The 11,578-nt window shown below is 42.8% G+C and overlaps 1 pseudogene; it reads right to left on the reverse strand.

Annotated features, from left to right (window-relative positions):
* Positions 1–3,535: 3,535 nt before the first annotated feature.
* On the reverse strand, positions 3,536–4,970 carry LOC101606749 (annotated as a pseudogene).
* Positions 4,971–11,578: the final 6,608 nt, after the last annotated feature.

Consider the following 11,578-nt stretch of genomic DNA (forward strand, 5'->3'; position numbering starts at 1 on the left):
GCAGAGGCTGGAAGCCCTGGCGCGCTCATTCTCTCTCTCTCCCTCTACCTGTCTTTCTCTCTGTGTCTGTCGCTCTCAAATAAATAAATAAAAAATTTAAAAATATATATGTATTTGTGAGGAGAGAAAGAAAAAAATGGGTGTGCCAGGGCTTCTTGCTGATGCAAATGAATTCCAGATGCACATGTCACTGTGTATCTGGCTTTGCATGGATACTGGGGAATTTAATCCAGACTGCAGGTTTTGCATGCAAGAGCCTTTAACCATTGACCCATCTTTCTAGTTCCCTTTTTTCACATTTTCTTTTGAGACAGGGTCTCACTAAGTTGCCCAATGTGGTGATGAGTTTTAACAGCAAACTATAGGAATGAACTATGAGAATGAACTATTGGAATGAACTATGAGAAAGAACTCTGGGAATATTTCTTATGGACCTTACAAATAGCTTTCATGATCTTATTGATGTATGCTAAATTACTTGTAACTTGCCTTACTTAAAGTTAATCTTCCAATAGCTTAAAGCAATGTGACTAAGTTTCCTCTGCCTTGGTGTACCTTTGAATTGAACAGCACAGACGACCAATATTGATAAGTAATGGTTAGTGATGCGGACTCAACTTGTACTCTATGCTCCTGTCAGAGGCTTGGTTGTACTCTAGATTCAGAACAAACATACATGCATAAGAAGTGCTGATCATAGCATTGAAGACAATGAGGTCAGTAAATACGGGCCCACAGATCTGTCGAAGGCAACAGGCTGGCTTCATGTGATAGCTTCTGTGATCAGAGTGTGTGTGTTCTGGATAAGTAGAGTGCAGTAGGTCATATGCCTAAATCCCTTCCTTTAGCAACTGTTTAAGGATGATCCAAGGTCAAAAGTTCCTTACCCTTTGCTAATACAATGTACTACTTGTTCACTCAATAAAAGGGCAGGAGAGAGAGGCACAGTCACATGAACATTGGAGCAGTGGTGATAGCAGATGCAGTAATTTCTCAGTGGCTTCAGTTTCCTTTCCTTTAGGCTGTTTCTTGAAGCAGGCAGCTTGTCCACTTCTGGGATGAGGGTTCCGGGAGTTAGCTATCACACCTCTTTGGCTCTGCTCCTAAAAACAGTTTGCCCACTTCTGAATAGGAAAGCTCCAAAGGTTGGTCTTTGCTAAATTCAGGGCTCTGTCCCTCAAATACAGCAGCCCAGCCTGGCCTGCAATTCACTCTGGAAGTACCCAGGAAAGCCTTAAACTTAGACCTCCACTCTAGCTGCTATTGCAAGCCTGTGCCACCAGGCTGGGCTGTGCCATTTCTCTATAGAGCGGAATGACTCCATACAGAGATGCTGAAGCAAAGAGCACTGAGTCTGAGGCCAGGCTGTGTGGCTTTAAATCGCAGCTCTTCCTCTTATAATGTTTATAATCCCAAGCTCATTTATTAACCAAGTCAAACTTGTTCTATCTATAAAATGGGGATATTAACAGCATCCGTCTGACTGATGATACAGCTCTGTAGCACTCTAGATGCACAAGGTCCTGTTCTCAGCAAAGACTAAAAAGCATATCCACCAAGTAGGGTGGCTATACATATTAATTGACGCATATGTAAATGTCTCAGAACTGAATGGCTTAAAGTGTACAAGTTGATTGCTAATCTGTGTGCATCTAGAGAGCCTTTAAGTATTCATTATTGGCATAGAATTCCGTCATTATCCACAGCAGCATATGAATCAGCATATGGACATTCTTAAGCATCTCTTCAGATAAATCACATAAAGAGAAATGAAGATTGAGCTGGGGAGATAGCTAAGCCAATGAATTGCTTGCTTGACCTGAGGCTCATCCCCAGAACCCATGTGAAAATGATGGCATGTGTTTGTAACCCCAGTGAGGTGGAAACAGGCAGATCCCTGGGGTTTATTGACCAGCTCTTCTAGCCTATTTGACAATTTTCAGACCAATGAAAGATCCTGACTCTAAATAGATTAAATAAATAAATAATATAAAAATAAGTAACAAGGCTCACATACAAGCACAAGTAACAAAAATTAAAAATGGGGCCAGAGAGATGGCTCAGCAGTTAAGAACACTTTCTGTGCAAGCATGAGGGCCTAGGGAGGCCTGAAAGACCACTCAAGTTCAATCCCAAGGACCTACATAAATAACTGGGAATGGCCATGCATATCTGTAGCCCATGTTCTGTGGGGATGGAGAATGGAGATTCACTGAAGCTCACCAATAAAACAGCAAGTCCTTGATCAGTAAAGGACTCTGGCTCATTTAAGAATGGGTGGAAGAGCAACAGAGTGGAACACCTGAAATTTTGTTTTGGTCACCACAGGCAAGCACATCAGGCAATGCATGGACACATACATGTGCATACACCACACATAACATAACACACACTCTCTCTCTCCCTTTCTCTCTCTCTCTCTCTCTCTCTCTCTCTCTCTCTCACACACACACACACACACACACACCACTAAACACAAGCAAAAAATGAAAATTAAAATCTAACCCAACTATGCACTTGGTTTATTTTAAGAGTTAAATATATAGTTTTTAAATAAAGGATGTGTAATAAAATGGTTTAGTGACAAGAGATTTGTACAAATAAACAAAGGTTATTTTTTTAATAACATCTTTGGAAAACTGTCTCCTTCATTCTTTACTTCCCATGGAGTTCATGCAGATACATTTCTTTTTTTTTTTTTTTTGTTTTGTTTTTCGAGGTAGGGTCTCACTCTGGCTCAGGCTGACCTGGAATTTACTATGTAATCTCAGGGTGGCCTCGAACTCTTGGCGATCCTCCTACCTCTGCCTCCCAAGTGCTGGGATTAAAGGCGTGCGCCACCACGCCCGGCTAGATACATTTCTTAAGACAACCTTAAAGTACACTTTAGATGGAAGTGGAATGTACCCCTAGAACTACAGGTGAAGACTAAGACTTGGGAACAGATAGAAAAATCTTACAGCCAGGCGTGGTGGCACACGCCTTTAATCACAGCACTCGGGAGGCAGAGGTAGGAGAGGATTGCTGTGAGTTTGAGGCCACCCTGAGACTACAGAGTGAATTCCAGGTCAGCTTGGGCCAGAGTGAGACCCTACTTGGAAAACTAAAAAAAAAAAAAGAAAGAAAGAAAGAAAGAAAGAAAGAAAGAAAGAAAGAAAAGAAAAGAAAAGAAAAGAAAAGAAAAGAAAAGAAAAGAAAAGAAAAGAAAAGAAAAGAAAAGAAAAGAAAAGAAAAGAAAAGAAAAGAAAAGAAAAGAAGGGCTGGAGAGTTGGCTTAGCGGTTAAGCGCTTGCCTGTGAAGCCTAAGGACCCCGGTTCGAGGCTCGGTTCCCCAGGTCCCACGTTAGCCAGATGCACAAGGGGGCGCACGCGTCTGGAGTTTGTTTGCAGAGGCTGGAAGCCCTGGCGCGCCCATTCTCTCTCTCCCTCTATCTGTCTTTCTCTCTGTGTCTGTCGCTCTCAAATAAATAAATAAATAAATTTTAAAAAAAATGTTTAAAAAAAAAAGAAAAGAAAAGATCTTCCTGATTTGGTCCTTACACATTTGTGTCCTGGAGTGAAGGTTTTGGGGCCTCTCCTGGCACTTGTGTACTGTGAGGATGGCTGTGGCTGCCACAATGATTTCTCCAACTGCTGGACCTTAAACTTAAGTTAGCGTGTTCTGAAATGAACAAGGGAACAAGCAGAGCAAGCAGTACCAAACAGGTTCCAAAGAGGAAGGTGGGGCTGGGAATGATGGAGTTCTGTTCAAAATGGTGCTGAAGGCTTGTGTTTGTCTCCAGGTCTATTTCTGTGATTGGCAGTTCTTTAAGTTCCACATGGATTATGTAGAAAATAAGCCCATAAAGGCTTGGTCCCAGACCATTGCACAATCCTTGGATTCCTGTTATCATTCCTTGAACAACACCTTGTTGATCAGCATCAGCAGTTCAGGAAACAAGGGCACTAACAGCAGGGAAGGTAACACTGCACATGGCTGCAAAGGCCCCTGCAGCCCACATCACCTAAAGTTCTGAATAAAAGCTATACCATGCCAGTTATAATATCTGAAATCCCAGGCCCCATAAAATGGTGTGTTCTTGTTTCCAACTGATCTCATAAGCAAACTCAAGATCATGGTCTATGCACTAATAGAATGAATGCTGAGGACAGCTATGAAGGCTGCAATCCTTTCTGGTGAAAATTTCATTATCTGTCTGAGGTATAAGAAGCTGGAGTACTGGCCTGTCTCGGGCAGGTAATAGAGGGACACCGTGGTGCAGATGAGCAGCATGATGGACTCCCGGCCCACCTTCTTTAAGGATGCAAAGAGGTCAGCCTGTTCCCAGGAAAATGATGTTACCCACCATGCTGGCAGCATCTTCTCAGGCAGCGTCTCTGGCACAGCCACACGGAAAAAGCAAATATCAAACAAAGCTATGGCTGTAGCCAAAACCACCACTAAGCTATCCCTATACACTCATCCATGGTAAGCTCCAATAGCAGGGCTGGTGACTAAACTTGCAGTGAATGTTGCTGAAACCAGCCCGTAAGCCATACTTCCTTCATGCTGTTCAGTTATATCTGCTACATATGCAAGTGCCACGGAGAATGTCACTGCAAAAACCCCAGAAACAGAGATTATAGTAAAGTACCACCATAGGCTGATCTTCATTAAAGGGACTGGGAACTGTTAGCAGAAAGAAGGATTTTGGGCCCCAAAGAGCGCCAACAAGTGGGGCACTAAGGAAGAACAACAAACTATTCCTTGAATTAGGTCAGAAATGTATGTTTAGAGAAGGTGTCATGTAATTCCTCCAGTGGTGGCGCTGTCAATAGTCCCCAAGCAAAAAACTCCAGAAAGTTTACAATAACCACCTGATAAACACTAGGAGAATCTATTCCTTGAGGCATACCTCTGGACTTGATGATCTTCTAGGCCAGCATGATACTCTGCTTCCTGGCCCAATTCTTCTTCTTCCCCTAGGTCATTTTACCACCTTCAACTCCTGGCACTGCTGCAGCCTCTAGGGGCCAAGCCACTCGGGAAGCCTACCACCATCTTCAGGGTCCAGCTTGCCTCCAGGGACACATCATATCGTGCCTGGTTTATTTTTCTTTTGAATTTTTGAGGTAGGGTCTCACTCTAGCTCAGGCTAACCTGGAATTCACTGTGTAGTCTCAGGGTGGCCTCGAACTCATGGCGATCCTCCTACCTCTGCCTCCCAAGTGCTGGGATTAAATCTTGTGCCTGGTTTATTTTTTGACAGTGGAGAATGCTGTCTTTGTTTTGATAGTAGTGGAGAGCAGCCCAGGGTGTTGTACATGATAAGCAAGTATTCTACCACTGAGCCTCATCCTCAGCCCTTGAGTTTAGATTTTTTTTTTTTCTGAACAAACTTGGTTAGCAAATTACTATTTGGGATTTGAACCTAAGTGTCAACCTGCAGTGAATCACAATTCCTTGAGTGCCTCCTTGAGACTTAGGTAAACTGAAAGGATGAGAGAAGTCTTCATTATAATAGATTATGGGTTCAAAAGCCAAACAAATTCTAAAAATTTGAAGAAAAACATTAAATTTATTAGCTTAAAGCATGAACTAAAATAAATGGGACAAAAGAAAGAACTGCTACTCAGGCACATAAAACTTGTCAGACTCTATATGTCCCAGCTGACATAAAGACAGTTAATGGATGCCTTAGGGAGAAATCTCAGCAAAGTACAAAGAATTGCTCCTCTCTAGCCAGCTTTGCCAAGACCCAGGTAACTGACCACCAAAGAAGCTCAGAACATTCCAACAGGAAGCCAGATACCTGCTGAGAGCATAGTACTGGCCAAAAGAGAATCTCTTCCCACTAAATTTGTTCTTATGGAAGGAATGGCCCTTAAAGTGAAAAGCACACCAGGTAAAAAAATGGCTGTTGAATCTGAGTGAATTGTGCATTGGACCTGGTGGCAGAATAGTGGGTGGTGAACAGCATGCCCCACCTTTGCTGTTTTCATCCCTGACTTGGCTGTAGCATGAACATGACAATACTGGGACTTCTCTGGTGGATTGCTTGTGAATAGCAATGACATTCTCAGGCTCTAAAGCCCTTAGTCACATTCTTGACACATACAAGTACTGGAAACAAATTAAAGTAATATAATTCAGATGAAGGATGCTATCCACTCCAGCAAGCCTTTTCATGGCTTATTAGACTCTAACAAAATGCGTACCTTCAAAATAATCTATTGTGAACCGGGCGTGGTGGCGCATGCCTTTAATCCCAGCACTCAGGAGGCAGAGGTAGGAGGATCGCCATGAGTTCGAGGCCACCCAGAGACTACAGAGTTAATTCCAGGTCAGCCTGGACCAGAGTGAGACCCTACCTCAACAAAACCAATAATAATAATAATAATAATAATCTATTGTGTACACAGTTGGTGCTAGATTCCAAGCCAGGTGTTTAGCATGAAAAAAAAAAAATGAAGTTCAAGCCTTCCTACTTACTGGTCACCAACATAAGACTCATCCACTTGGCTTCCTTTGTACTTTGTATCTTAGCATCCTTAAGCTGATATGTTGAAAACCTGGCCCCCAGTGTAGCAGTGTTCAGAGGTGAGGCCTTTGAAAGGCTATTGGATCAGGAAGGCTCTGACCTCATTAGCTGATTAATCTATTTATGGTTTCATAACTTAATAGATTTTGGAGTAAGGGGCCTTTTTATGAAAGTGAGCTTTCTCTGGGCTTCCTGGCTGCCACGAATTGAGCAGTGTTGCTCTACAACAAACTCCCCACCAAGATATTCTGCTTCACCACAATTTCACAAAGAACAGAGCCAAATGAGCACAGGCTAAAACCTCTAAAAGCACGGACCAGAGTAAACCTTTCCCCATTTATTTTAGCACAGAAACAGAAAGCTGATTAACACAGCTATGAACACATGCCATGCTAAGAAACAAAATTCCCCTACTACTTTATGTTTTTAAATACTTTTAATTTATTGATTTGCAAGCAGTGAGACAGAGAGAAGAGAAACAGGCAGAGAGAGCGGTTGGCCAGGACCTCCTGCTGCTGCAAATGAACTCCAGATGCATGTGCCACTTTGTGCATTTGGTTTTAACTAGGTACTAGGGAATTGAACCTGGGTTGTTAGGCTTTGCAGGCAAGTGTTTTAACCACTTAGCAATCTTTCCAGCACCCCAGTGCTACTTTAAATATAAATGGGAAGAGTCCTGTACTTCCAACATTATGAAGGCTGCAACAGGAAAATGATGACTTTGATGCCAATCCAAGCTGTATAGTAAGATCCTTGTCTCCAAAAAAGAGAGAGAGATGTTCCAACGGATGTGAATAAACACTAGAGTGAGTCATACATCCCCTCCACTCCACCTTCCACACACCTTCTTTGCCTATACCATCATAACTTTGGACCAGAAAGTTACAGAATGATTCAATGCAAGATTATCCAGTAGCTCTGAAGCAGGAGGGAAATCTCAAACTCAGGCATGCCCTACCACAATAAGGTGGCACAACTTGGGCTATATGGTAGAACCTTTCTAAGTCCTTCTGACAATGAAACAGGGATGGGACTGGTCATCTGGGGAATGGGATAAATTCCATAACTTTCAAGAGCCTCTGCTGCTCTTCTCTGACAACCTTTGAGTCAGCTTTATTCCCAAAGAAAGCAAGAACTCAGAAAATAAGCCAAAACATAGTCCTTGACATCAATCAGAGCAAGCCTGGGAACTAAGTGGCACCAAACAGGAGGCCTGCTTTCTTCTAGGACTCTGCAACCCAGCAGCATTCTAATCACAGTAGCTGCTCTGAGGAAATCCCTCTTTCATTCCCCCACAGCTCCTCTGTTCTGAGGCTCATACACAAGGCGTGGCAGTAACTAGTGGAGCACCAGTGTGCATGCACTCCACGGAGGCACAGTGTGCTAGTGGGGGCCATTGAGATGGACAGGGCTGATGGACGGAACATCATAGCTCCTCCCTCTGGTCGGGAATCCCTTAAACTAAAACCACCTCTAGTGAGACTGCTTGTCTTTTCTTTTTCGAGGTTTTTTTTTTTGTTTTGGTTTTTGGTTTTTTTTTAAGTAACACTTATTTTTTTAATTGTTATTTATTTATTGGACAGAGAAAAGAGGTAGAAAGAGACAGAGAGAGAGGGAGAGAGAGAGAGAGAGAATGGGAATGCCAGGGCCTCCAGCCACTGCAAATGAACTCCAGACTCTAGTGCATCTGGCTAACGTGGGTCCTGGGGAATTGGCCCTGGGTCCTTTGGTTTTGTAGGTAAAGGCCTTAACTGCTTAAGCCTTTCCTCCAGCCCTTGTTTTTGAGACAACATTTCACTCTAGCCCAAGCTGACTTGGAACTCACTATGTAGCCCAGTCTGGCTCAGACACATGGCCATCTTCCTGCTTCAACATGCCAAATCCTTCGATTAAGGCATATGCCACCACAACCAGCTGGAACCTTTCTTTTGTGCACTTCATACAGCAGATATTCTCACCTGTGTGACTTTGCCTCAGGGATCTCCAGTGTCTGACTTGCAAGGTGAAGTAGCAAACTGTCCAAACAAAGGAGTCTCCCAGGGTAGCTCCAACGTGTTCAGACTTCATTCCTTACTGCCTTGGGATCATTTGTCTTCTCTTCTCTCGTGAGTGCCATAGCCCAACCCTCAAAACAGCCCCACCTTCCACCTTTATTCCATTCCACAGAAAGTTAAATGGTCAACTCTAAGCAAAGACCCTCTGCTCATTGTTAAATGATACTATAGATATCACGGAAAAGCCAAAATTTCACATTAATTTGGGACAAACACAAGTTAGGGTATGGGGCAATGGCTAAATGGATAAAGTGCTTGCTTGCCATCAAGCGTAAAGGCTGAAGTTTGGATCCTTAGCACCCATGTAAATGATGGGAATGGTAGCCAGTGTCTGTAATTCCAGTCAGGAAAGACCGAGGCACCCAAATCCCTAGGGCAAAATGACTAATTAGACTAGCTGAATCTGCAAGTCCTAAATTCACTGAGAGATACTGTCTCAAAAATAAAGTGAAGAGAACTGAGCTTTAAGAAAGACACTCCACATCAACCTCAGTCATCCACATGCGCGTGCACACACACACACAAACAGACATGCATTCACAAAAATATGAATACAACACACACAAAATATAATGAATTAAAATAGAAAATGATAATTTAAATAAAAACTTTGGGGGCTGGAGAGATGGCTTAGCACTTAAGCACTTGCCTGTGAAGCCTAAGACCCTGGTTCAAGGTTCGATTCCCCAGGACCCACATAAGCCAGATGCACAAAGGGGGTGCACGCGTCTGGAGTTCGTTTGCAGTGGCTGGAAGCCCTGGCACTCCCATTCTCTCACTCTATCTGCCTCTTTCTCTCTCTTTCTCTGTCACTCTCAAACAAATAAATAAAAATGAACAACAACAAAAAAAAAAACTTTGGGGGCTGGAGAGATTGCTCAGTGGTTAAGGCACTTGCCTGAAAAGGCCAACAACCTGAGTTCGATTCCCCAATATGTAAAACCAGATGCACAAAGTGGCACAGGCATCTGGAATTCATCTGCTCCAGCTAGAAGATCTGGCAAGTCCGTTCTGTCCATTGTGTGCTCTCTCTCTCTCTCTCTCTCTCTCTCTCTCTCTCTCTCTCTCTCTCTCATTTGCAAATGAATAAATGAAAATTATTTTAAAAACAACATTGAGCACCAAATCTGCTTGGCAGCTGGGATTGACTGTGGCATAGTAAAGCACTCATTTGGGTCCTGAGAGACATTTTAATTTTTTTTCTAATTTCTATTTATTTGAAAGAGAACGAGAGAGAGAGAGAGAGAACGGAGCTCCAGGACCTCCAGCCACTGTATACAAACTCCAGGTGCATATGCCACCTTGTGCACCTGGCTTATGTGGGTCCTGAATAATCAAACCTAGGTCCTTTGGCTTTGCAGGCAAATGCCTTAACCAATAAGCCCACAAGAACCATTTTAAACATAGGTCATCAAATACATTCGTTGAGAATGGCTCTGGTCAAGTGATATAGCACAATATGGGGAGTTTGGATTGTATCCCTGCTTGCTTTGGGGGATTTAGCTTTTGTATGCACACCTAACACCTTTAACATGCCCAAGACTGTATAATTTTTTTTATGGTCAAGAGAGGCATGTGTTTCCCAAAGCCCACCAATAGATAATACTTCATTCTCGCAATACAACCTTGACAACTCAGGGGCTCCAGCACTCTTGAAATCTATGACAGAATACTGAATCAGCCTCCTCAACTTTTGTCCTCACCAGCACATACTCTGTATTATGCTACAGAGAACCAGTTGACACTGTCGCAGCAAGCAGACTGCGGGGAACCAATGAAATCTGCATGACTATAAGACCAGTACTACATGCAGCAAACCCTTTATAGTTAATTAGGATGGATTCTGTAGTCAGACTCAGGTGTGTGAGGCAGCGACCTGAGGTTCATGGACCCTAGGGGTTGACTGAGAAATGACAAATCCACCCAGGTGTGTTACATTCGGGATGAAGTAAGGGACACTGTTGTTGAGGAATTGTTTATAGACATCCTGCATGAGATTGGACAGACTGAGTTTTGCCAAAGTAGCTGAGGTGGAATCTCCTTGTCCTTGGTCCTTGTTTCTGGCTGAATGCTCATAAAAAAACTACCTTGCTCCTATTTCTCCCTAAGTCAAAGGTTCTCTTTCTGCGATGGGAGCCCTTCCCCCTACTCATCTGCCTTGCTCCCACATACCAACTATCTCACAGCCTAAATTTGGTAGAAATCTAACCTCTGCATTTTCATCATTAGTGGTAAATAGGAAGTAGAGAAGAAATTAGATTGGAGGCACCAAGTAATTTCTAGAAATTTCATGATTCTGAAGTAAATATCACAGAAAAGGAAAATTTCAGTGAGGCACATAGATTTACAGTTTGGCCCTCTACAAAATATAATTTAAGATGAGAGATTTGTGATCTGGGCAGCAAGCAGATAACAGAGGCAGAAGCACCTGAACATTCTAGTATGTTCACTGGTGATATGATAGGAAACCATCTTAAGAATGGTCTTACACTCAAAATTTTCTTCCAGGAACCAAAGTTCATGCTATATGTCCAAGAACCAAGGGCTTTCTGCTCCACTAGCAAAGTGAGTAAATATCCTGAGATTTGGTGTGATCTCAGGAAACTAGACACAGACCCAGGGTCATGGGTCTATTAGATGAGAAATTCAACCTGCACTGCAGAAAAAAAAGTGAAGGAACAGTTCTATTAAAGAACAGGCCAGCCGGGCATGGTGGCCCACACATTTAATCCCAGCACTTAGGAGGCAGAGGTAGGTGGATCACCGTGAGACTACATAGTGAGTTCCAGGTCAGCCTGGACTAGAGTGAGACCCTACCTTGAAAAAACAAAACAAAACAAACAAACAACAACAAAAAAAACAGGCCAAAGCAAAGCTCATTGCTTTTGTTTGATTGCAAAAACAGTAAGAGCAAAATCCAAAAGCTTTTCTGTTTTGTATTTATATTATAAAAACAGCAGCAGAAGAGTGAACCAAACTAACATTCTGAAGCTAGCTGCTAATA

This window comes from Jaculus jaculus, chromosome X (assembly GCF_020740685.1).
Source record: "Jaculus jaculus isolate mJacJac1 chromosome X, mJacJac1.mat.Y.cur, whole genome shotgun sequence".
Taxonomy (NCBI): domain Eukaryota; kingdom Metazoa; phylum Chordata; class Mammalia; order Rodentia; family Dipodidae; genus Jaculus; species Jaculus jaculus.